The sequence below is a fragment of the Pongo pygmaeus genome, chromosome 5 (genome assembly GCF_028885625.2).
Source record: "Pongo pygmaeus isolate AG05252 chromosome 5, NHGRI_mPonPyg2-v2.0_pri, whole genome shotgun sequence".
NCBI lineage: Eukaryota > Metazoa > Chordata > Mammalia > Primates > Hominidae > Pongo > Pongo pygmaeus.
Window position 1 is genome coordinate 80175654 of NC_072378.2, and position 24990 is coordinate 80200643.

A 24990-nucleotide genomic window follows, 5' to 3' on the forward strand; every position below is an offset into this window, starting at 1 on the left:
GGAACAGGCCATTTTCACTTCTTTTGTGGTGGAATGTCATCAGTTAAGGCAGGAACTGGCCATCTGGATGTGTAGTGCAGGTCACAGGGGATATGATGGCTTAGCTTGAGCTCAGAGGTCTGATATTCTTGTCTTCTTATGTTAATAAGAAAAATAAAATAGTGGTAAAATGTTGGGGCAGCGAAAATTTTTGGGGGTGGTATGGAGAGATAATGGGCGATGTTTCTCAGGGCTGCTTCGAGGGGGATTAGGGGTGGTGTGGGAACTTAGCATGGGAGAGATTAAGCTGAAGGAAGATTTTGTGGTAAGGGGTGATATTGTGGGGTTGTTAGAAGAAACATTTGTCAGGTAGAATTATTGGTGATGGCCTGGATATGGTTTTGTATGGATTGAAAAACTAAACAGAATAAGAGAAGGAGAAAAACAGGTATTAAAGGACTAAGAATTGGGAGGAGCCAGGACATCTAATTAGAGAGTGCCCAAGGAGGTTCAGCATAGCCTTGCCAGCAAAGATTATTTATTTACTTTAAGAGTTAAGAGTGGTGGTTTGGGGATAGCACCAGGAGATACCAGCTGTGATGGCTTGGAGAAACAGTGTAAACCAACAATGTAAATAAGAGCAGGGCATTTATAAGTAGTTGAGAATGGTGAATAGGAGTATGACTAGACAGAAGATAGTAGGATGACAAGTTTTTTGGGGCACAGTCCAAGTTGGTCTGGTGTCTGGAATGAGACTGGGGCCTAATAAAAAGGAGCATCTATACAGGAGCTTAAATGGGCTGTACCCTGTAGCATTCCGAGGACAGGCCCGAATTCTGAGAAGGGAAAGTGGTAAAAGTATTGTCCAGTCCTTTTTAAGTTGGTGGCTGAGCTTGGTGAGGTGTGTTTTTAAAAGACCATTAGTCCGTTCTACCTTTCCTGAAGACTGAGGACTGTAAGGGATATAAAGGTTTCACTGAATACCAAGGGCCTGAAAAACTGCTTGGGTGATTTGACTAATAAAGGCCAGTCTGTTATCAGGCTGTATAGAGGTGAGAAGGCCAAATGGAGGAATTATGTCTGACAGAAGGGAAGAAATGACTGTGGAGGCCTTCTCAGACCCTGTGGGAAAGGCCTCTACCCATCCAGTGAAAGTGTCTACCTAGACCAAGAGGTATTTTAGTTTCCTGACTCGAGGCATGTGAGTAAAGTCAATTTGCCAGTCCTGGGTGGGGGCAAATCCCTGAGCTTGATGTGTAGGGAAGGGAGGGGCCTGAGAAACTCCTGATGAGTAGTAGAAGAGCAGATGGAACACTGAGAAGTGATTTCCTTGAGGATAGATTTCCACGATGGAAAGGAAATGAGAGGTTCTAAGAGGCAGGCTAGCGGCTTGTAACCTACATGGAAGAGGTTATGAAATGACGACAGAATAGAATGGGCCTGCAAGGCTGGAAGGAGATATTTTCCTGGTCTAAGAACCATTTGCCTTGTGTGGGAAGAGATTGATAGGTGGAAGTTTCAATGGGGGAGTAGGTGGGAGTGGACAGATGAGAAGGAGAAAAACTGAAAGTGAGGAATAGAAGTTGGAATGCTAGCTGCTTTTTAAGCTACCTTATCAGCATAAGTGTTGTCCTGAGTGATGGGATCTGATGCCTTTTGATGGCCTTTGCAGTGAATGACTCCAGCTTCCTTTGGAAGTAAAGCAGCTTTGAGAAGCATTTTTATTAAAGAGGCATTAATGATGGATGACCCTTGCATAGTGAGGAAACCTCTTTCAGCCCATATAACAGCATGTTGGTGCAAGATATGGAAGGCATATTTAAGAGTCAGTACAAATATTGACACGTAGTCCTTTTGCAAGAGTGAGGGCTTGAGTTAAGGCAATGAGTTCAGCTTACTGAGAGGTAGTGGAGGGGGGCAGAAAGTATATGCATCAGGTGTGAGGAAGAAAATAGATTTTGGAAGTTATGAGAACTCTAGAGAGTCAATGATTTGTGATTTTGAGGGCCTCTAAAAGTATTAAGGCAGTGGCAGCTGCTGCATGCAGATGTGAGGGCTAGGCTAAAACAGTAAGGTTAAGTTGTTTGGACAGAAAAGCTACAGGGTGCTGCCTGGGCTCTTGTGTAAGAATTCTGACCACACTAACCATGCCTAGGAAGGAAAGGAGTTGTTATTTTGTAGAAGGGATTGGGGTTTGGGAGATTAGCTGGACATGATCAGCAGGGAGAGCATGTTACCATGAGAATTACGTCGAGATAGGTAACAGATGAGGAAGAAATTTGGGCTTGACTGAAGTAATGGGGGCTGTCTGTGAAGCCTTGAGGCAGTACAGCCCAGGTAATTTGCTGAGCCTGTTGGGTGTCAGGGTCAGTCTAAGAGAAAGTGAATAGAGGCTGGGGTGAAGGGTGCACAGGAATAGTAAAGAAAGCATGTTTGAGATCCAGAATAGAATAATGGGTTTGTGGAGGGAGGTATTTAGGATAGGAGAGTATATGGGTTTGGCACCATGGGGTGGATAGGCAAAACAAGTTGGTTGATAAGGCGCAGATCCTGAACTAACCTGTAAGACTTGTCCGGTTTTTGGACAGATAAAATGGGGGAATTGTAAGGAGAATTTATAGGCTTTAAGAGGCTGTGCTGTAACAGGCAAGTGATAACAGGCTTTAATCCTTTTAAAGCGTGCTGCAGGATGGGATATTGGCATTGAGTGGGGTAAGCATGATTAGGTTTTAATGGGATGGTAAGGGGTACATGATCAGTCACTAAGGAGGGAGTAGAGGTATCCCATACTTGTGGGTTAAGGTGGGGAGATATAAGGGGAGGATGTGAAGGAGGCTTTGAACTGGGGGAAAAGGTGGCAATGATGTGTGGCTGTAGCCCAGGAATAGTCAGGGAAGCAGATAATTTAGTTAAAATATCTCGGCCTAATAAGGGAACTGGGCAGGTGGGGATAACTAAAAGGAGTGCTTAAAAGAGTATTGTCTAAGTTGGCACCAGAGTTGGGGAGTTTTAAGAGTTTTAGAAGCCTGGTCATCAATACCCACAACAATTATGGAGGCAAGGGAAACAGGCCCTTGAAAAGAAGGTAATGTGGAGTGGGTAGCCTCCGTATTGATTAAGAAGGGGACGGACTTACCCTCCACTGTGAGAGTTACCCAAAGATGGACATCCATGATGGTCTTGGGGGCTTCCAAGGCAATCAGGCAGTGTCAGTCTTCAGCTGCTAAGCCAAGAAGATCTGGGAAGGAGTCAGAGAGCCTTGGGCCAAAGTTCCAGGGGCTCTGGGAGTGGCTGCCAGGTGAGCTGAACAGTCTGATTTTCAGTGGGATCCTGCACAGATGGGACACAGCTTAGGAGGAATTCTGGGCTGCAAGCATTCCTTGGCCCAGTGGCCATATTTCCAGCACTTCTAGCAAGCTCCTGGGGGAGGCGGGCCTGGGTGAATGCCTGACTGCTGTGGTTTAGGCGTTTGGAAGTTCTTGTGTGCTGGAGATGTGGCTGGGGTTTGTCTCATGGTTGAGGCAAGGAATTGCAACTCAGAAATACATTGCTACTTGGCTGCCTCTACTCTATTATTGTACACCTTGAAGGTGAGGTTAATTAAGTCCTGTTGTGGGGTTTGAGGACTGGAATTTAAATTTTGGAGCTTTATTTAATGTCTGGAGCAGATTGAGTAATAAAATAAAATGCATATTGAGAATAAGATGACCTTCTGACCTTTCAGGGTCTAGGGCTGTAAAGCGTCTGAGGGTTGCTGCCAAACAAGCCATGAACTGGGCTGGGTTTTTATATTTGATGAAAGAACCTATACACTAACTGATTTGGGAGAGGTCAGATAAAGAAAAAGGAGCATTAACCTTGACTATGCCTTTAGCTCCAGCCACCTTTTTAAGAGGAAATTGCTGGGCAGGTGGGGGAGGGCTAGTCACGGAATGAAACTGTAAGCCAGACCAGGTGTGAGGAGGGGAGGTGATTAAAGGATTATAGGGTAGAGGAGTGGAGACTGAGGAAGAATTGGGACCTAGCTTGGCCTGGCGAGGAGCAGCCTGGGGAGGAGGGGAGAGGTCAGATGGGTCTGTAGAAAAGGAAGATTGGAAAGAGGAAAGACTCAGCGACACTTGGGGCTGGGACTGAGGGGACAGGGGGAAGGGAAAGAAGGAAGATTTGGGATGAGTTGCATTGGGAACAGAGAGTAGGGAGGGACGATGTGTAAAAGAATGCCTGGACGTCAGGCACCTCAGACTGTTTGCCCATTTTACGACAAGGATTATTTAGATCTTGTAGGATGGAAAAAATCGAAAGTGCTGTTTTCTGGCTATTTGGAACCACTGTCGAATTTGTATTGGGGTCAAGCAGCATTTGCAGAAGAAAATAAGGCATTTAGGTTTTAGGTCAGGTGTGAGTTGAAGAGGTTTTAAGTCTTTGAGAATACAGGCTAAGGGAGAAGGAGGAATGGAGGGTGGAAGGTTGCCTATAGTGAAGGAGGCAAGTCCAGAGAAAAGAGAGGGTAGAGACATGGAGAGAAGGAGTTGGGGGTGCTTGCCCCACAGGAAAGTGGAGAAGGGGTAGAGACATGGAGAGAAGGGGTCGGGGGGTTCTTGACCCCCAGAAAAGCGATACTTGCCACTAAGGGTGAAGGACCAAGGCAGGCGTCCCTGCGTGGTCAGACACCACTGAAACATGGGTGAATAATCAGGCAGGTGTCCCTGCGTGGTCTGACACCTCTGAAACATGGGTGAATAATCAGGCAGGTGTCCCCACAATGATTAAACACCAAGGGAAGACTGCCTTCCCAAGTCTGTGACCCACGCTGGAGTTTTGGGTTCATGTTTAAAATGTGTCTCCTGAGTTGTCTTTACCAGGAAAGGAAAGGAACTGAAATTAAGAGAAGGGAGCGATTGAAAGCTGGTGCCAAGATTGAAAGGAGAAAGAGGTTAAGGGATAGGCAGGGAGGTTGGAGAAGAGAGTAAAAAGAGGCTGCTTACTGGATTTTAAATTGGTGAGATGTTCCTTGGGCTGGTCAGTCTGAGGACCCGAGGTTGTAGGTGGATCTTTCTCATGGAGCAAAGAGCAGGAGGACAGGGGATTGATCTCCCACGGAGGTCCCCCTATCCAAGTCACGGCACCAAATTTCATGCACGTCTGTGTGAAGAGACCACCAAACAAGCTTTGTGTGAGTAACAAGGCTGTTTATTTCACCTGGGTGCAGGTGGGCTGAGTCCGAAAAGAGAGTCAGTGAAGGGAGATGGGGTGGGGCTGTTTTATAAGATTTGGGTAGGTAAAGGAAAAAGGGGGATTTGTTCTCTGGTGGGCAGGTGTGGGGGTCACAAGGTGCTCAGTGGGGGAGCTTTTGAGCCAGGATGAGCCAGGAGAAGGAATTTCACAAGGTAATGTCATCAGTTAAGGCAGGAACAGGCCATTTTCACTTCTTTTGTGGTGGAATGTCATCAGTTAAGGCAAGAACTGGCCATCTGGATGTGTATGTGCAGGTCACAGGGGATATGATGGCTTAGCTTGGGCTCAGAGGCCTGACACTCATCATTAAGTGACACCTGACTCTATATCACTATTGTTTGAGATGAAGAAGTGAAAGCTCAATAAAAAGCTACATTTTGTTTAAGCAGGATGGTATTATATTCACTAGCTTCTATTTTAATATTATCACAATTTAATTGTTTTACATCTGCAATGCCTTCTCCCCATACCACATTCTTCTCAGGCTTCAAAGTTTAATTCTGGTCTCACCTCTTCCAAAAATTATTCCACTTTGCAGTTTCACACTGATTTCCTACTTCTCTATGTACTTTTGCATATACAGTATGAGTTAATTTAACATTTTATTGTACTCTTCTTCAGCAATTGTTTCATATGTCTACCTTCTCTTCCAAATTAGACAAAGTCCTTTAGGGTAATATGATGTCTTAGCAATATTGTATTCCTAGTGCTTCCAATGGACTCAGAACATATTAGCTGCTTGGGAAGAAACAAGTTATTGATTAAATCAATTTACTCAATTGCCTGCAAAATGAAACCTAAGAGAGTTAGATTTTTCTTAGGTACATTGAATGAATCAGAAGGTTCATCAAAGCTATAAAGAAGATTATAATAAACAGAAGTAGGCTGGGCACAGTGGCTCACGCCTGTAATCCCAGCACTTTGGGAGGCCGAGGTGGGCAGATCACTTGAGGTCAGGAGTTCAAGACCAGCCTGGCCAACGTGGTGAAACCCAGTCTCTACTAAAAATACAAAAATTAGCTGAGCGTGGTGGCAGGCAACTGTAATCCCAGCTACTTGGGAGGCTGAGGCAGGAGAATCACTTAAACCCAGGAGGTGGAAGCTGCAGTGAGCCCAGTTCGTACCACTGCACTCTAGCCTGGATGACAGAGTGAGACTGTACCTCAAAAAAAAAAAAAAAAAAAAAAAAAAAAGAAAAAAAAGAAAAAATATGGTAGAAAGAGAGTTGAGAGTGTTTGCATTCAAACTTCATGAGCTTCACAGATTTCCTAATAATAACTCGATTCCAACTTGACTTACCCAAATTTGCCCAGGTGAAGTTTTTTGAAAGGTGGGTGAATGATATAACTGAAGCTTAAACTTAACCGTGCAAACTCTAGCATCATTATCTTGGCTTATGTTTCTGGCAATGGCATACTCCCTGCTTTGATGAACCTTCTGATTCATTCAATGTACCTAAGAAAAATCTAACTCTCTTAGGTTTCATTTTGCAGGCAATTGAGTAAATTGATTTAATCAATAACTTGTTTCTTCCCAAGCAGCTAATATGTTCTGAGTCCATTGGAAGCACTAGGAATTAAGCACAATTATTAGAGGCTGTGGCAGATCCCTAGTTTTTAGACTAAAGGCTTAATTGATCTTTCTTTCACCAGAGTCTCTCCTAAGGAGCCCTAGATTAGTTCATCTACTCTACTTTTGGATTATGAGGGAGAACATTGCTGACAACCAGAAAGGCACTACTTTCTAGAATATTGTTCTAATCCCTGAAATCTGGCTGTGATTGAATTATCACATTCAGATGTGGTGTGGGGTTTTATGACTTCGTATTATATGTAGGTGTTCTCTGGGCATTGGTGTAACCCAAAACATCATGGAAAGTCTGTTGAAATCTTTGTCTGTGGGTTTGAGTAGTAAATGCACAGAGTTTTACTTTTTCATGTCTCTTACATACATGAATACATTTGCTAGGCTCTGGCCTATTAGCATTATGGAGCCTAGGAAGATTTGTTTGCTAGTTATCATGCAAGAGGGATAATTTTCTTCCACTTCTCCAATATGCAAAATTCACTCAGAAAAAAAAATTAAAGGCTTTAATTACTTGCTAATTTCCTTTATGGGAGACAAGAAAACTGCCAAACGTGTTCTGAGGGATGGTATTTATTATTAATTGCATGTACAGTAGTTTCCCTTTATCTATGGGGGATACCTTCCAAGACCCCCAGTAGATGCCTGAAACCTTGGCTAGTACTGAACCCTAAACAGACAGTTCCTGACATACAATGGTTCAATTTACAGTTTTTAAACTTCATGATGGTGCGAAAGTGATATGCATTCAGTATGCTCTTTGACTTATGAGGGAGTTATGTCCCGATAAACCCTCATAAGTTGAAAAATACTGTAAGTTCAAAATGCACTTTTGACTTAAAATATTTTCAGTTTATAATTGATATAACAGTTTGTAACCCCAGTGTAAGTTAAGGAGTATCTGTATACACAGTATTATTTTTCCTATATATACATACCTATGATAAAGTCTAATTTATACATTAAGAACAGTAAGAGGTTTACAACAATAACTAATAAAGTAGGACAATTACAGAAATAGGCTAGTATTACTTCTCTTGTTCTTTGGGGCCATTATTAAGGGTTACTTGAACACAAACAATGTAATATCTCGGCAGTCAACCTGATAACCCAGATAGCTACTAAGTGACTAACAGGTGGGTTGTGTATACAGTTGTGTATACAGGACAAAGGGATGTTCTCATCCAGAGCAGGACTCAGGGGACAGAGTGAGATTTCATTATGCTAGTCAGAATGGCTTACTATTTTAAACTTCTGAATTGCTCACCTCTGGAATTTTCCATTTAATATTCAGACTGCAGTTGTCCTCAGGTAACTGAAACTGGATAAGTGAAACCGTGGATAAGAGGGAACTACTGCAATTCTTCATTTTCTATATCCATGCTGATGAATATGTGCTAATAATTACATTAAATGCTTTTTCTATGTTTTATGTAAAAGGGCACAGATATCCCTTGTAGCATTTATAGTTATATTATTACCAAACATAGATTTTGTAATTATAGCTCATATATAAGATCTCATACTAAATTAACAGAAGTTGAATGATGACTCTGTTTTTAAGGTCACATAGCCAGTTATCCAGTTTTAAATATAACTGGCTTAATATAATCTGCAAACCCACAAGTATCTTGCACTTAGAACATATTTGCTCAGGCAAGACACTCTCACATTATTTACTCAGAAACTACCTAAATTATTTTGATTGTCAATTCTATTAATCACATTACTTCCTTGGTCACTTTCCTGCATTGTTTTATCTTTGAAACCTCTGTCTTTTCAATTTTCACTTTTGCACCCTAACTTAAATCATCCTGATTAATGGAAAGAAAACATTATTATGCATTCCCAAATTTTAACTAATCATTTAAAGTGAATATCCTCTGATGTGTTGGATAGGCATCGTAAAAACAGGATAAAATGCCACAACTTGCAAGTGAATGGCCAGAATATTTATTTATAAATTGAGATATGAAGAATGCACATTTTCTGAGCATCTTCTATAGCTCAGGTATCGTACCAGGAGTTTTACGTACATGATCTTGTTTAACCTTTACCCTGAGGTGGGTAGTATTATTATTCTACAGGTAAAATTGAAAAAGGGTTTCAGGGAGGGAGAGAGTTAGTACCTATCTCAACCACCTGGCTGGTAAGAGTTGAAGCGTGATATAAACCCATATATTTGTAACTGTCTAGCCTCTTTACCGAGAAACAGAAAAAGCAGAAAAGTTGCTCGCTCTTCAACATGACTATGACCCAGTAATTCCTTTGGAAAATGGCAGTCTGAGAAACCTCACTGACCCTGGTTCTACTTCCATGACTTTTGTACTCAGGATGCCTATGTTTGTACTGGATAGGATGAACTAGCTCTGTCCAGGAGAGTTTTTGGTTACAACCTGATTTGCAGAAAATAAGTTATCTACTTACATTGCTGTGGTATATAAAATATTCACCAGTCAACTGTCACCTGGCTTGAGAAAGTTTTTAATGATCTAAGGTGCTGGAAAGATAAATTTTATTGGAACTAAAACTCTAATAATAAACTGAGAAGACCATATCTCATAGAATCATTATGGTGTGACATCAATAGACTCAGGAGGGAAAGGGGAGGGGGTGGAGCTAGTGATGGCAGTCAGAGGCCTACTAGAAGAAGGAGAGAACCCACCACAGTAAAACTGTCTCCCATTTTGTAGAACTTGTTTATTTGCATGTACAGAGTATGTACCATTTAATATTTGAGAAAACAGTGTTAGCACAATGGCTGAAGGCATCATTAAAAGGAGCATAAAGTTTTTAATCTGTTAGACTTATGAGATGTGCCTGTATTAGTCAGTGTTCTTTGGAGGGACAGGATGAACAGGACAGATGTATATATGAAAGTGAGTTTATTAAGGAGTAATGACTCAACACAATCGCAAGGTGAAGTCCCACAATAGACTCTTTGCAAGATGAGGAGCAAAGAAGACAGTATGAGTCCCCAAACCTCAAATGTAGGGAAGCCTACAGGGCAGCTTTCAGTCTGAGGCCGAAGGCCCTAGAGGCCCTGGCAAATCACCGGTATAGGTCCAAAAGTCCAAAAACTGAAAAACTAGGAGTCTGATGTTTGAGGGCAGGAAGCATCCAGCATGGAAGAAAGATGGAGGCAAGGAGACTTAGCCAGGCTAGTCCTTCCACGTTCATCTGCCTGCTTTTATCCTAGGTGCACTGGCAGCTGATTAGATGGTGCCCACCCAGATTCAGGGTGTTTCGGCCTCTCCTAGTCCACTGACTCACATGTTAATCTCCTTTGGCAACACCCTCATAGACACACCCAGGAACAATACTTTGCATCCTTCAATCCAATCAAGTTGACACTCAATATTAATCATCACAGTGCCATTAGAAATTTATAAGACCACTGGAAAGCTCTTTAATTCCTTTGAAATCGGACAACCCCATCTATTAGGGCTATGTGGTGTGGATATTTGTACTAATTTTATGAGTGTCATCCTTGTTTTCTTTTCTAGAATGTAACATTTTTAATGTTGGTTTTGAGTCATCAAGGTTTTATTTAAAAAGTGTCACAGTTAACTTGCAAATTGATTTTCTTTCCTTGGCTTTCTTTTTTCTTTTTCTTTTTTTGAGATGGGGTCTTACTCTGTTGCCCAGGCTGGAGTGCAGTGGCCCGATCATGGATAAGGGGATGCTACTGTATTATTATATACAGGAGCTACTGAATTAGGCATATTTAAATAGAGATTCACATTCTGTGATGAAAACTTACTCTGTGGCTAATGAGAATCTCCCTGACTGGATCACCTTTTTCTGTCAAAGAGAGCTAGTATAACATAGTGAAAGCAAAAGAGAGCTTTGGAATAAAAACCTTGCACTTCAGTTGGCTCCATTCTTAGTAGTTGATTTAGTTTAGATACCTACCATTCCATAAGTCATGGTTCATCATCTATAAAATGTTGATGATTAAAATTTGAACTGTGTTGAGAGGCTAAAATATATATAAAAAATGTTTACACAGAAGCATTTAATATTAACACTTGTTATTATTATACCCATCCAAAAGACCAAAGTATCATGAATTTTGATGAACCAAGGTAATGGTGACATCAAGGTAGGATGAAGAGGAAAAGTGAGGGATAATGTAAAATAGATTTTAAAACGAAACAAAAGTCAATTTGGTGTCATCCTGGGTTGATTAGCTTCACCCTCAGTCTGAGGACTTGACTAGGTAATAAAGCTCATTAGCACTGACGGTAGAAGAGGCAAGCAAGCCTTGTGGCTGGGCTGGTGGGGAGATGAAGGAGGAGCCTCTTCTCACGTTGTCTTCCCTTCCCTTACACTTTTTTTTTTTTTTTTTTTTGAGACGGAGTCTCCCTCTGTCACCCAGGCTGGAGTGTGGTGGCGCGATCTCGGCTCACTGCAAGCTGCGCCTCCCGGGTTCACGCCATTCTCCTGCCTCAGCCTCCCTAATAGCTGAGACTATAGGCGCCCGCCACCATGCCGGCTAATTTTTTGTATTTTTAGTAGAGACGGGGTTTCACCATGTTAGCCAGGATGGTCTCCATGTCCTGATCTCGTGATCCGCCCGCCTCGGCCTCCCAAAGTGCTGGGATTACAGGCGTGAGCCACCGGGCCTGGCCCCCCTACACCTTTTTAACAAAAACTTCCACCTTGATGGTTCAGAACCTTTCAGGCTGCTTAGGTGAGTAATTAGGCATTAACTAGCCCTACCTAATTATTACCCAATGCTTGGAAGGTGAGTTTTCCCAGCTGCTTCTTATGGTTTACTATTATTTAAACTGGTTAGTATGGTTGACAGCCTCTTCCAAACGTAAGGCACATCATTGTTTTTATGAAAATCTCAACTCAAATAATGGCATGCATATCACTTTCACATACAACTCAGAAATACCACTTGGAAATCTTAGCTTCTTTGGCCGGTCTACAGAGAATATGTGCTGGAAGATGAGTTTGTAACCATGATGACAAAAGAACTTGACGAAAGAGCTGCTATTTGGATGTTCAATAGTCTTCCCCATCTTAACTGTCAGTGAAATTGCTGTATAAGGATAGCTATGAGAAAGACATTTGTAAAAAGGTTTTGAAGGGGCAATCACAAACTGCTGATGAAAGTAGATGACGCTATGAAAAAGATTTATGAAGACTAATTTAGAACTGAATAGTGTTATGAGACGCTTTTGGAATTCCGCAGTGTGGCTGGGGCCAGGAGGGAAGGGATGAGAGAAAGTAGAATGCTGAATACTGTTTGCCAGCAGACACATTAGGCCTACAGCTCAGATCTCAGCTGTAAAATTTCATTGCACTCTGGGCGTATTGGTTGTGGGAAATGCCTGTGATTTTCCCAGCTTGCTTCTCTTAGCAGGCTTTGAGTGCAAGTTGTCTCAAAGGCTATAAGAAACCAATAGGAAAGGGAACAGTAAAAGATAATAATTGAAAAAAAAAAGAAATAGCAATTAAGTGTTAATTGAAACAATTTTTTTTTCAGTATGCTGTGAATCATCTTATGATGATAGTTGCTCACTTCTTAAGGTGGGTGGCATGGTGTTTGCAGCTCTTGGTTGGCTGAGAGTCTCCCACACATATAGGAGGAATAAAACCAAATAGCCTCTGTAGAGATAAGAGGGACTCCATCAACAGCATGTTCATTCTGGTGAGAGCCAGCAGTTTCCGCCCCTTAAACTAAGACACCCTTTAGAGAATACATCAGTCTATTGAACTTTTCAAACTTACACCTTATAAACTGATACCTAATTTTAGTCTATGTTCAGATTTTATATAACTTTTACTCTCAATATAGTTTAATTGTGATAATGAACAAAAGTGATATCTAGGTTAAACACTTGTTAGTTTTCCTATTCATTTTATTAATGAAAACTTTAACAGTGACAAAGATTCTAAAATTTTAATAGAGCAGAATGTTTTTGAAGACTACCTGTATTGGTTTGTGAGTGTGCACTTTGACCTTTTTGTTTTGTAGAGATGGGGTCTTGCTATGTTGTCCAGGTGATCCTCCCACCTCAACTTCTCAAAGCACTGAGATTACAGGCTTGAGACACTACTCCTGTCCTTTCATCTTGAATAAATAAACAATATTAAAATTTCTAGTAGACATATTCATAGTTCCACATGAAAAGTACTATGGGAATGAGTATGTTGTAGTAGAGATGAGATGTGTAGATTTGGAAGCTCTTAGATTGAGTTTAAGTCACCAGCTGAGCACTCTCAAGCAATTTACTTAATTCTTCTGTTTTACATTGCTCATTTTTAAACTGAGGTTGCCACCATCCTCACAAGGTTTCCATGAGGATTAAATGATGTGCATAGAAAAGCAAAATATTGGCACACAGAAAAGATACAAAATGTAATCTTCCATTTCCTTCTGTAGGGGAAAATCCATATATAGTCTCAATTCGCTAATAAGGAATGAGAAAAGAGTACAGCAATTAAGAGTTACTGTGTGCCACTGAGAAATAGCCCATCTGCCCCTATATATTGTGTATGATAAAACTCTTAGTGTTTTTCTATATAAATATTTTCAATTGAAAACTTCAATGTATGTGTATGTCAAGTTATACAATCTCAGAAGTGTTACTGATTTTTAAAAATGTAATCATGATTTGTTTCTCTCCACGTATGGGATGGAACACAAAATTGTCATGAGTACAAATGTGTCAGGAATCCATGGATAAATTTTTATCCTTTTATAAAACACAAGAAATATTTTAATGAGATTTAAGAATTAAGTTAGCAAGAGAAATTGCAACTATCAGTCCCAAAATGAGACATGACATTGTACATTCATGAATCTGGTGTCTAAGCTATGACCTTTTTCTGGCTCCCTCATTATTTTATCAATAAGAATTAGAATCTGCACATTTCATTTTACACTTCTTGAGGCATGCTGTGGAGAATGTTGATGATCAAAAACAGAAATAGAGCAACCTTTAAAACCGATGTTTCCATTGCAACATTTAATATCTAGGGAAATCGGAGTAAAACGATGAAAAAAAGACATAGTTGTTGCAACTCCTTGATCATTGTCAAAAACTAAGGTCCTGAAAACTAAAGGAAAGGAAATAAAGTCCATGCCTTCTGGTTATTTTTTCATTAGGACTTAGCAAACCAAGCTTGTGCACATGGCATACATTAATATTGCTGCCTGTCCATTCACTGCTGCTCATGCCCATTATAAAAGACAAAAGATTTACATGATCTCAAGAAAAACCGGAGTATGTGCCATGCCGATTTATGCTTGGTTCTGACACTTCTCTCTATAATCCTGGGCCATTAAAGAGCTCACTTCAACTTCTCTGACTGCTTCCACAGATGCTATCCATTTTGATGGAACAGAGTGACTGTGAGTGCCACTTTTGTTCTCTTAACCACAAACGAGTGCACATTTCTGCTCTTCTACAATACCGGACCTATTTATCTTATGGCACCTGAGAGAAGAGATGATATCCGGGATAGACCATGATAACCCCCTTTCTATTGTTGGTCAGTTTTTCTTTTTCCACATTTCCAAGAAACATATTCATTTGAATAAATTAAACTTAATAAAGAAGCCAGTGACAAAGTACATGCAAGCCTCATGATGACTATTTTTAAAGTTATGGCTAGATTTTCTAAATGTACAGTAATGCTTAAAGTAGACTGCAGTTATCTTAACATGAATGTAGACATAGGCTAAAAATTTATAATTTAAGAAATATTTAAAACTGATGCCCAGTCCCAAAAGGTTCTTTATACTGAAGTCATCTTTTTAACTATAATTTTTACTATTGACTTTCTTTGGCAGGTTCAATTATATCTTTCTAAAATATCACTTAGAATGATTAACCATTTTGGTGACTTTTAAAACACGGTGCTTTAAAATAATGCTTATGCATGGGAAACAAAGTGCAAAATGATAGACAGTAAATAGGAAATCTTTTTTTCTACCCCAGACCACCTTTGCATGATTTTGATATTAGTTTTTGATACCTTTTTATAAGTTCTCAATTGCAATGATGAATACTTCACTTATTTTCATTCTTTTCTTCAACAATGCTATATTTAATATCTGCATAAGATTTGAACAATTATGTAACATTTCAAATAGAGAGTGATAGTATAACATACCCACATGCACCTGTTATTCCATTTACATAATAAACCTTGTTTCCTCCATTACTCCCTCCAAATTTAACCCTTGTTTCTGGATTTCTTTGACAATAATTCTGGGCAGTGTATTCTTTCACTAGTAAATATTTTAGTACTGACTGTATCTCTAAAGCATAGTCTTGTTCCATAACATTTTGTATAATTTTGAGCACATCTGGTAAGAGCACTATTTTCAATTTCATAAATTATTTCAACATGAGCAATGCTAAACAATGACATTACTGGCACCCTGCCTTGCTACACTAAACTTGTTTTGATAGATTTATCAAACAATGAACACTTGGGGTCACAGAAAGTGAGTGAAAAATTTTCAAACTCAATTTCGTTATATATCCACCTTGATATTTTCTTCCATATATATTTTAGAAAGAAATTATTTGTTTATTAACTATTCATGAAAAGATAGTTTTGTGGGTGGCAGGGCCAGGGATGGTCAGATAATGTCTTCAAATTTCTTTGTTCTATAAAAAGAACTCATGTTTTTACATGTTGATTTTCAACACCAGCAAGCTCAAATTCATTTGAAAATTTCAAATTTAAAAATTCAGAATGCGTCAGAAACTTGTTAATACTTATTTCCCCCAGATTAGTATTGCAATGTTTTTAAAGTCTTATTTACCTTAAGAGCTAGTATTCTTAGAGGGTTTCTTCAATTAATGGTTAAGAATTCTTCTTTTCATTTCTCTGATGGCCAGTGATGATGAGCATTTTTTCATGTGTCTGTTGGCTGCATAAATGGCTTCTTTTGAGAAGTGTCTGTTCATATCCTTCGCCCACTTTGTGATGGGTTTTTTTTTTCTTGTAAATTTGTTTGAGTTCTTTGTAGATTCTAGATATTAGCCCTTTGTCAGATGAGTAGATTGCAAAAATTTTCTCCCATTCTGTAGGTTGCCTGTTCACTCTGATGGTAGTTTCTTTTGCTGTGCAGAAGCTCTTTAGTTTAATTAGATCCCATTTGTCAATTTTGGCTTTTGTTGCCATTGCTTTTGGTGTTTTAGACATGAAGTGTTTGGTCATGCCTATGTCCTGAATGGTATTGCCTAGGTTTTCTTCTAGGGTTTTTATGGTTTAGGCCTAACATTTAAGTCTTTAATACAGTGTGGCAATTCCTCAGGGATCTAGAACTAGAAATACCATTTGACCCAGCCATCCCATTACTGGGTATATGACCAAAGGATTATAAGTCATGCAGCTATAAAGACACATGCACACGTATGTTTATTGCGGCACTATTCACAATAGCAAAGACTTGGAACCAACCCAAATGTCCATCAGTGATAGACTGGATTAAGAAAATGTGGCACATATATACCAGGGAATACTGTGCAGCCATAAAAATGATGAGTTCATGTCCTTTGTAGGGACATGGAGGAAGCTGGAAACCATCATTCTCAGCAAACTATCACAAGGACAAAAAACCAAACACTGCATGTTCTCACTCATAGGTGGGAAATGAACAATGAGAACATTTGGACACAGGAAGGGGAACATCACACACTGGGGCCTGTTGTGGGGTGGGGGTAGTGGGGAGGAATAGCATTAGGAGATATACCTAATGTTAAATGACGAGTTAATGGGTGCCGCACACCAACATGGGACATGTGTACATATGTAACAAACCTGCACGTTGTGCACATGTACCCTAGAACTTAAAGTATAATAATAAAAAAAAAATTCTTCTTTTCACCTACTGAAGGGAAAATTGAGAGTTTGAACCTATAAACGATATAGACCTTCACTGTATACTTTCATTTCTCCTCATCATTTTTCTGTTTCCAAAATTCATGACTTTTAGGGTTTGTCTTTTCTCTGCTTGATGGGTAACTAAATGTGAACATTCTCAGGTCTAAAGTATGCAGTAAGGTGCAGTGGTGGGCTCTACAGTGTCTTATAGCATTTTTAGAAACAAGAAAGAATTTCAAGGTAAGTAATTTTATTAATAATGTTTTCAGCCAGAAGATTTTAGTAAATTCTAGGCTGGGATTCAAGCAGAGCTATTAAAACCAATCAATATTCTATAGGGACAGAGTTATTGCTTTTCCCTTTGTATTGACCCCACCCACACATGAATTTCTGTGACACTTTATATGAAACATATTCATGCAATACACCTAAAGAAACGCCCATAGAATATTTGTAGATGTACATTTATATTCTTTTATTCAAAATATGGATTGTACTATTTTTAATATATAAATATATAAAAAGAGATGTCATTCTGATATGTCATAAACATTTCTTTTGGTTGTCAACATGAGCCCAGCTGAGTTTGAAGCTTTGTTTGTCCTTTAAGTCACACATATGCTCATTGGGTATCTTCCCTTATTTCTACATATGTGTGAACTTGGGGAAAGCTGTGTGTTTAGGAACACAGAGTAGAGTGTAGAGAAAGGACAAATCCGATTTTCTCAGAGCCCATTCTTTTTACCTGCTTTCTTTGGTTGCCAGAAGGCTCAAAGCTTCACAAATTAATGTGGTCCGCTGGTGGTATCTCTTGTGATGCACATCAGTGGAAGAGCTGAATCAATTTCCAGAACCTTCCACCTTTCACTAGGCTACGTGGTCACAATACTTTAAAATAATTTCATTTCATTTGTTTAATTGCTTGATTAATTAAGTCTCCTAGGATGGATCTAAGATAAACTTTACCTGCAGTGATTTCTGCCATATGTTGAGAATTAGAAATAAATTCTAGTCTAGATTGGGACTTCTGGGATCATTTAGCATCCAAACTCTCCTTTGAGTAAATGGTGAGAAGTGGTGAATATTTTTACAATCCAAATAGAGACGTCTATTAATCCTAAAATGAAATAGATATAGGAAAAAATAATCAAATGCTTTAGATGTTAAGTGGGAATACAGTTTAAATGTATCTTGAAAATTAAAGGAGGTTAAATGTAGTTATGGATGTTAGTTTTAATATATTTACTTGAAAATTAGTATTTTTCTGAATAACACATAGTTCCTCCAGTATTTAATGAATTAGTATTTACTGACTACTGGAGACAGATAACTTAACTCAAACATTTAGGTAAATTATTTGTAACAGTCTTCCATTACCTCCATTTTAAAGACTTGAAGCTCAGATATATAAAATGACAAATCAGTGTCTCCTGGTTACACAGCAGCAGAGCTGGATGGATCCAGAGGTTTCCTGACTCTGTCCAGTGCTCTGTTAGCCCTTCTACAGAAACTCCTAACAATACTGGAAGAATAAAGTGAGTACTATGTTAAAGTTACAGGTTAAGTGTCATAGAAATATGGGGAATTAGTCACGTCTGAGAGAGGGGAAAAGTCTCATAGATATAAGGCTGAAAATATTTGACCCGGTCACTCATATATTTTGTTAAAGAGTTTGCATTTTGTTCATTAGGCCACTGGGAGCCATTAACAGATTTTTTTTTAGTCATGATTCAAGTGTGTATTAAGAGAATAACTTTAGCAGCTGTGAGAATTAAAGACTACAGCAGTGTTTGTTTTCCCAGCTTTTTGGATTTTTTCATAACATTACATATACTTTTTGTTTATAAGTTACATTGCTAGTGCCATAGTTCTCAAGTTATGTATATTATAAGATTACACAAAAGGAGAAAATAAATTAAAGATAAGATTCAACTCAATTCTTTTAAATTTTATTTTATTAACAGTAAAATACTTTTGCTTCCTAATATAAAGTTAAGATAGTAATACAGTTTTACCACTATATAAAATTTATGTATGCTTACATTGAGAACAATGTGAATATATTTCCTAAAAAGAAAACAACTCTGTAGTTTATTTACCCTTTGTGAAAAAGGTATATTATGTGCTTATCTTAGTTCAGTTTATTTTGATTCTTTAATCATGTTGCTTTCATAGTTGTTATAATATTTATTCAATATTCATGATTTTATTCAATTTTAGAATATTTCTTCACTTTCAAATCTTACCCTTCAATTATGCAAAGTTTTGTATTAAAACTTAGGTAATTCCCATCTTTCCTGATGACAGACAGTAGTTACAAATTAATTGGAAGTTGTCAGATTTTTAATAAATCAGCTCTATATCTACTAATAGAATTTGCAAACACTTTTAACAGGTGAGCAAAATGTATTCCTGAGTTTTTAAATGTGTAGATAAGAAGTTTTGTAGTTGCTGATATTAATATTGGGAGAAAATTACATAACCATATTGGATTTGATTCGTTCATCATGTTCTGCACTAGAATGTGGCTCATTAAATGCATGAGTGTTGTGATTTTCTTGGCTTTTTAATGCTCTCTTAAATTTAGTGTTTTATTTTACCATTTTGTTGCTGAAATCTTTTTTTAATCACTATTCTATGATGACCGGTTTGATTAAAATGAAATAATCAAAACCTGACTTCAACTTCTTTGTAAGACAATATGCTGAAACTATCAATTATTCTACATTGTTGAATGTCCTCTTTGCCCTCAGGATTATTACCATAGCAGAGGAAATGGCTGGCATACTGCCAAAGGAGTGGGCTAGCATTGACTTACATATTAATAATTATAGCTAATTTTCATTTACAACTCACTTTTTTCCAAGCACTGTTCTACCCTAACTAATCTTCACAGCAGCTCTATGGGAAAAAAGTACTATATTATCTGTCTATTATATACAAGTAAATAAATTATTTTCAATTTTACATTCATTGAATTTTTGGGGTAAAAATAAATATAAATAGACTGTCTAATATTTCTTCCAATACTCAGGAGATTGACTTTATAGCTCCTAGGGCATCTGTACCTCACTTTAGAGATCTCTAGATGAGAGATGTGATGGAGGGAAGGAAGGAGATAGATTAGAAGGCCATGGCAGTAGGCAAATGAAAAACAATGACATCTTGTACTAGGGCAATGGAAGTGCAATTACATAGAAGGTAGAATTCATAGAATTTATGACTCTTTAACAAAAACTTCAGTTAACACAGAAGAAATATAGGCAGCAATAACACAAAAGGCATATTTCCAACACCCTCAGAATTAATTGAACATAAACTTTTGGTTGATTCCAAGCTATGTGTTACTGTTTCATCCTTTTCCAAGTCTAGTGATTCAATTTTCCCCTTACCAGTTTGTTATGCAGTTGGTCACTGAGTCAGTGCCTTCCTCAGCTGCCCTGGTAGTATCAGAGGACTGCAGAGAATGGCTGCCATTTTGTGTTTTGGTAAAATAATTTATCTTTCAGGAGACAGAAGGATTATGAGAAAAGCACTAGCTGTTCCGATTGTTCTGTTTCATATATGGTAGTAGTTACATGGTCAGTGGTACATAGACATATTTTGAACCTACAGATCAACCTGTGATCACTCAGTGCCAGACTTCCCTATTCCAGTCATATATTTTATGACTCTTTTGCCCCCAGCTTATTTTCCTTCTAATGTTTTTATTGTGTTTTTTAATACACAGAAGTATAAAACTTTTGTAAAGAACTAGTAAAGTTTTGTTATTTTGCTTCAAAAGTCTTCTCTTTTTCCAAAATTACGTAACTATTTACCCATAGTTTATTCCTCTTTGAAAAATGGTTTCAATTTTTACAATTACCACTTTAACCTCCTAGAGATATTTGGCAAGTATTGTGAAGGCTATTGTTTTTTAATATTATTAACCAGTTATTTTAACTGGTTAGAATATTTATTTACTAGTCTTATTGATTTATAAAAATAAGTATTTTTATGTTTAATTCTATTTTCAGCCTTCTCTTTTATTTCAGTGTGTATTATTTATGTTAAAATATTATATTTTAAAATATGAAAGTGCTAATATTTCCTTGCTCATTTCACCACAAAATTTCTCTTTGTCTATTTGTTTTTCTAAGTAACTTAGAATTAACTCAATACATCCAAAAATTTTGTTTTGACTTGTATAGAAATTATTTTAGATAACTGTATACATTAATGTTAGAGAGTCAACATTTTTGGAATATTGAGTGTTCCTACACTGAATGTAATTTGGTTCAATATTTATTCAAGTGTTTTTAAGTCCCTTAGTAAAATATTGAACTTTTATTTTTCTAAGTTTCTTAAAATTCATGGTTTTTTTGGTTTCTGAACGTTTTATATAATTTTTTTAAAATTTTGTGTTTAATTTTAAAATTTGTTTTGTATGTAGTAGTTCCTGATATATGGGTAAAAGTTTTATTTTATTTTTACATTTGGTATTCAGTCTTTGTAGAAAAAGGGTTTCCCTATGTTGCCCAGGCTGGCCTCAAACTCTTGACCTCAAGCAATCCTCCCACCTCAGCCTCCCCAAGTGCTGGGATTTACAGGCATGAGCCATTACGCCTGGCCACATTTTCTTATTATGTCTACTGATTTTTATGTTGATTGTCTGGAATTATTTAAATAAACAATTCTATTATCTTAAAATGATCTTTTTTATCTCTGATTTTTAATTTTTAAAACTCATTCTGTTTTATTGCAGAAATAGTACTGGCAAAGTATTCTTGAATTATTTTAGCTCTAGTATGTATATATAGTATGCGAAATTCTCAGTAGAAAATGAGATTCAGCTTTAATTATTGCAAAGGCCTGTGTGTTTTATCACCTTCTTAAGAGTTACAATAGCACATGAAAATCAAACTGTCATTAGCTGCTTTTTTTTTTTTTTTAAATCAAGGGCAGTGTGGACCTGCTTATTTTGAATGTGTAGCTGCAGGCATCAATTCCCATATCCTCTTTATTTCTCAGAAGATTTTGCTTCCTTATGACCACTTTGTATGCTGCGATCCATTAAGAGACCTATAGTGGGAACTGTTTTTCTTTAGATCACTTGTTTATTGACACTGTTTTAACTCTTTATTAGCCATATATATATATATATATAGGCACTTTGGGAGGCCAAGGTGGGTTCAAGACCAGCCTGGGCAACATGATGAAACCCTGCCTCCATATATATATATGGCTAGTAAAGAGTCATATATATATATATATATATATATATATATATATATATATACACAGTTAACCTCCTGGTAAGTATGGTTTGGAGAGTGCATGCTATTTTAATCTGATGATACAAGGTTCAGTAGATCTGGAAGATGTGTGAACCTAAAAATGTGGCATTAAATACATTTCTGTAATATTATTCCAATTTCTCATCCTTTCTTTGTAAAGTTGGAAATAAGAATTTTCAACTGGAGATAAACATGCTTTATAATGCTATGGAATCATAAACACACAATCAATGTGATTAAGTACAAACTTACTGGAGAAAATCAGGAATTGGCTAATGGGACACTAGGAGGGAGCACTGTTTATTCTGACCATGATGTCTGCTGGTGTATAACCCACAGGATTGGTGAGCATACTCAAAGGTCTGTCTATGAGAACTTGTCTTTGTCTCTTTGCATAGCCGAGCTTAAGAACTCAAACAGGTAAGATTCATTTTGATGATTAGCAGATCAGCATCAGGAGAAGCCAATGAAGAGGATTTTGGGAAGATGCCAGTGTATGAGCCATCTTGAAAAATGTAGGAAGATAGGGATTAGAAGGAATTAGGACAAGGGTATGTAGTATGGGCCCACAGGTTTCCGATCAGAGTTTTGTTGTGACCTGTGGCCACAAGAAGCCCTTGCACATCTTTGGCCTTCTGTGACTCTGCTGTTCCTATAACCTAGGCTTCTTTGTTCTTTCTTCCATTTGCCCCAATTAGATTTAATATTGAGGATCATTCTGAGACTTTCGTGATGGTACCATTTTATTCGTCATCTTGAACAATCTGCACATGCCTCCAACATGGCAACTGTCATGTTGCCATGTAATTATCTGTTACTCTGGCTCTTCCTCATGGCACTACATATGGTCAAGAATAATGTTGGAGTTCTGTTGGGGCTGCATTTAGGGATCAAGAGGTGAATTCAGGTAGAACTGTGACATAAACCCTAATTTGGGGGAAATGGCAGGCATACATTAAAAAGAGAGAGATTGACAGGAGAATAGAATAGGCCCTTTGGAGGGTATATGTTGGATATTAAGGACAAGACTGGAAATGATGTTATTTGTCCTGTTGCCTTTTATCCTCCAACATGATTTAAAGGGATAATTATATCTGAATCACCTAGTTCAGAATAGTTACCTTATTGAAAACAGGAAAAATAATTTACAGCATCTCAAATTTACTCAATGATCAAAATAACCTGAAATGATTGTTAAATGTTCAGCTTACCAGGCCTCTTTGAAATTCTAGTTCAGAAACACAGTGTTGGTTGCCTAGGAATTTGTGCTTTGAATAAGCTGACTACTGATGAATCTGGTACATGCTAACATGTGAGAACCAGTGATTGAGGCTATAATCTTAAGAAAGCCAAGCAGTTTATTTCCTTCTTCCAATATCTATTCCCTACTTTCTTTTTACGTTAGAAAAACCCACAGATGAAGGCACATTTATACGATTGTATGTGTGACTAGGTTTGGCCAATGAGATATGTGGAACTGATGGGTACAAGTTCCTGGTGGTGTCCTTGTGAAGAAAGTCTGTGCTGCTTTTCCAACCCTGCCTTTATCTTGCTGCATGGGATGTGGACATGGTGGGTGCACCATCATAAGCCATGCAAATAAGGACCAGACTGCAGATTTGAGGGAGTAGTAAGATTGAAGGAGCCAGAATCCCTGGACATTATCCCTTTCACATGAGAGAAGAACTTTTTACCTGGCCATTCAGATCTGTTATATAGAATCCAGCTCATATCTTGAATAATAGAATACAATAAAAGAGTAAAATAGTTAAAAACATAGCTTGGTGAAGTGTAAATTAATATATGAAGACAAAAAGAAGAAACAGAATCTTAAGTCACAAAGTTGTTTATAGTGGTTATCTCTTAGACCTGCATTTGGTTTCAAGTTTCTAGAAAGCAGAAGTAAAAAGGGAAATATGATTAGATATACTTTCTCCAATATCAAAAAGTAAAACTTTGCTTATCCTTTACCTCTAAAGTTTTTTTTCAAGTGTTGTTACATATGTGGGGCATTATTGAACATTGATAACACACGGACACAGGAAGGGGAACATCACACACTGGGGCCTGTTGTGGGGTGGGGGGAGGGGGGAGGTATAGCATTAGGAGATATACCTAATGTTAAATGACGAGTTAATGGATGCAGCACACCAACATGGCACATGTATACATATGTAACTAACCTGCACGTTGTACACATGTACCATAAAACTTAAAGTATAATTAAAAAAAAGAAAAAAAAGATAGGCAGTGGGCAGAGAGCTCAATAATTACTTACAGCAATTGCATTAAGAGTTTCACAGTATAGTTGCTGGCCGTGTCTCTTAATAATCAGGCTGGGCACTTTGGGAGGCCACGGTGGGTTCAAGACCAGCCTGGGCAACATGGTGAAACCCTGCCTCCACTAAAATTACAAAAATTAGCTAGGTATGGTGGCAGATGCCTGTAATCCCAGCTACTCAGGAGGCTGAGGCATAAGATTTGCTTGAACCCAGGAGGCAGAGGTTGAAGTGAGATTATGCCACTGCACTCCAGCCTGGGTGTGTGCCACTGCACTCAAGCCTGGGTGACAGAGGGGAACTCTGTCTCGCACACACAAAAACAAACAAACAAAAATAATCAATATTATTACTGTCCTGGAATCAATACAATATTGTGTAATCATGAAGAATTCCAATGCTTAACGCTCAGGATTAATTTAAGTATAAAATTAAATATAAAATTTAGCATTATCACAGCACTGCATTTTATAGTTTTTAAGTATCAGAATCCCCTTTTCTTTTCAACTGAAATGTGTGGTCGACCCTGATACGTAAAACAACTCCCTTGATTTAGGTGGGAGTGATAGGCTCTGACATCTTTCAACTTGGCCTACCCTTGTTCTTAAGGATCAGTAGATCTGGAAGATGTGTGACCTAAAAATGTGAACTGTAGAACCTGAGAACTCAAGGTAGAAGTCCCTGATTTGAGGAATGAGTGTCTTGCATATTCTTCAAACCGTATGTCATAAATATCACTTTTTGTCAGTGGAACTTTGATAAGATTCAGACGGCTT

At 38.1% G+C, this 24990-nt stretch overlaps 1 pseudogene; it reads right to left on the bottom strand.

Moving 5' to 3' along the window:
• Nucleotides 1–281: 281 nt before the first annotated feature.
• The window catches only part of LOC134739784 (uncharacterized), a 51728-nt pseudogene continuing 27019 nt past the window's right edge, over nt 282–24990 (bottom strand).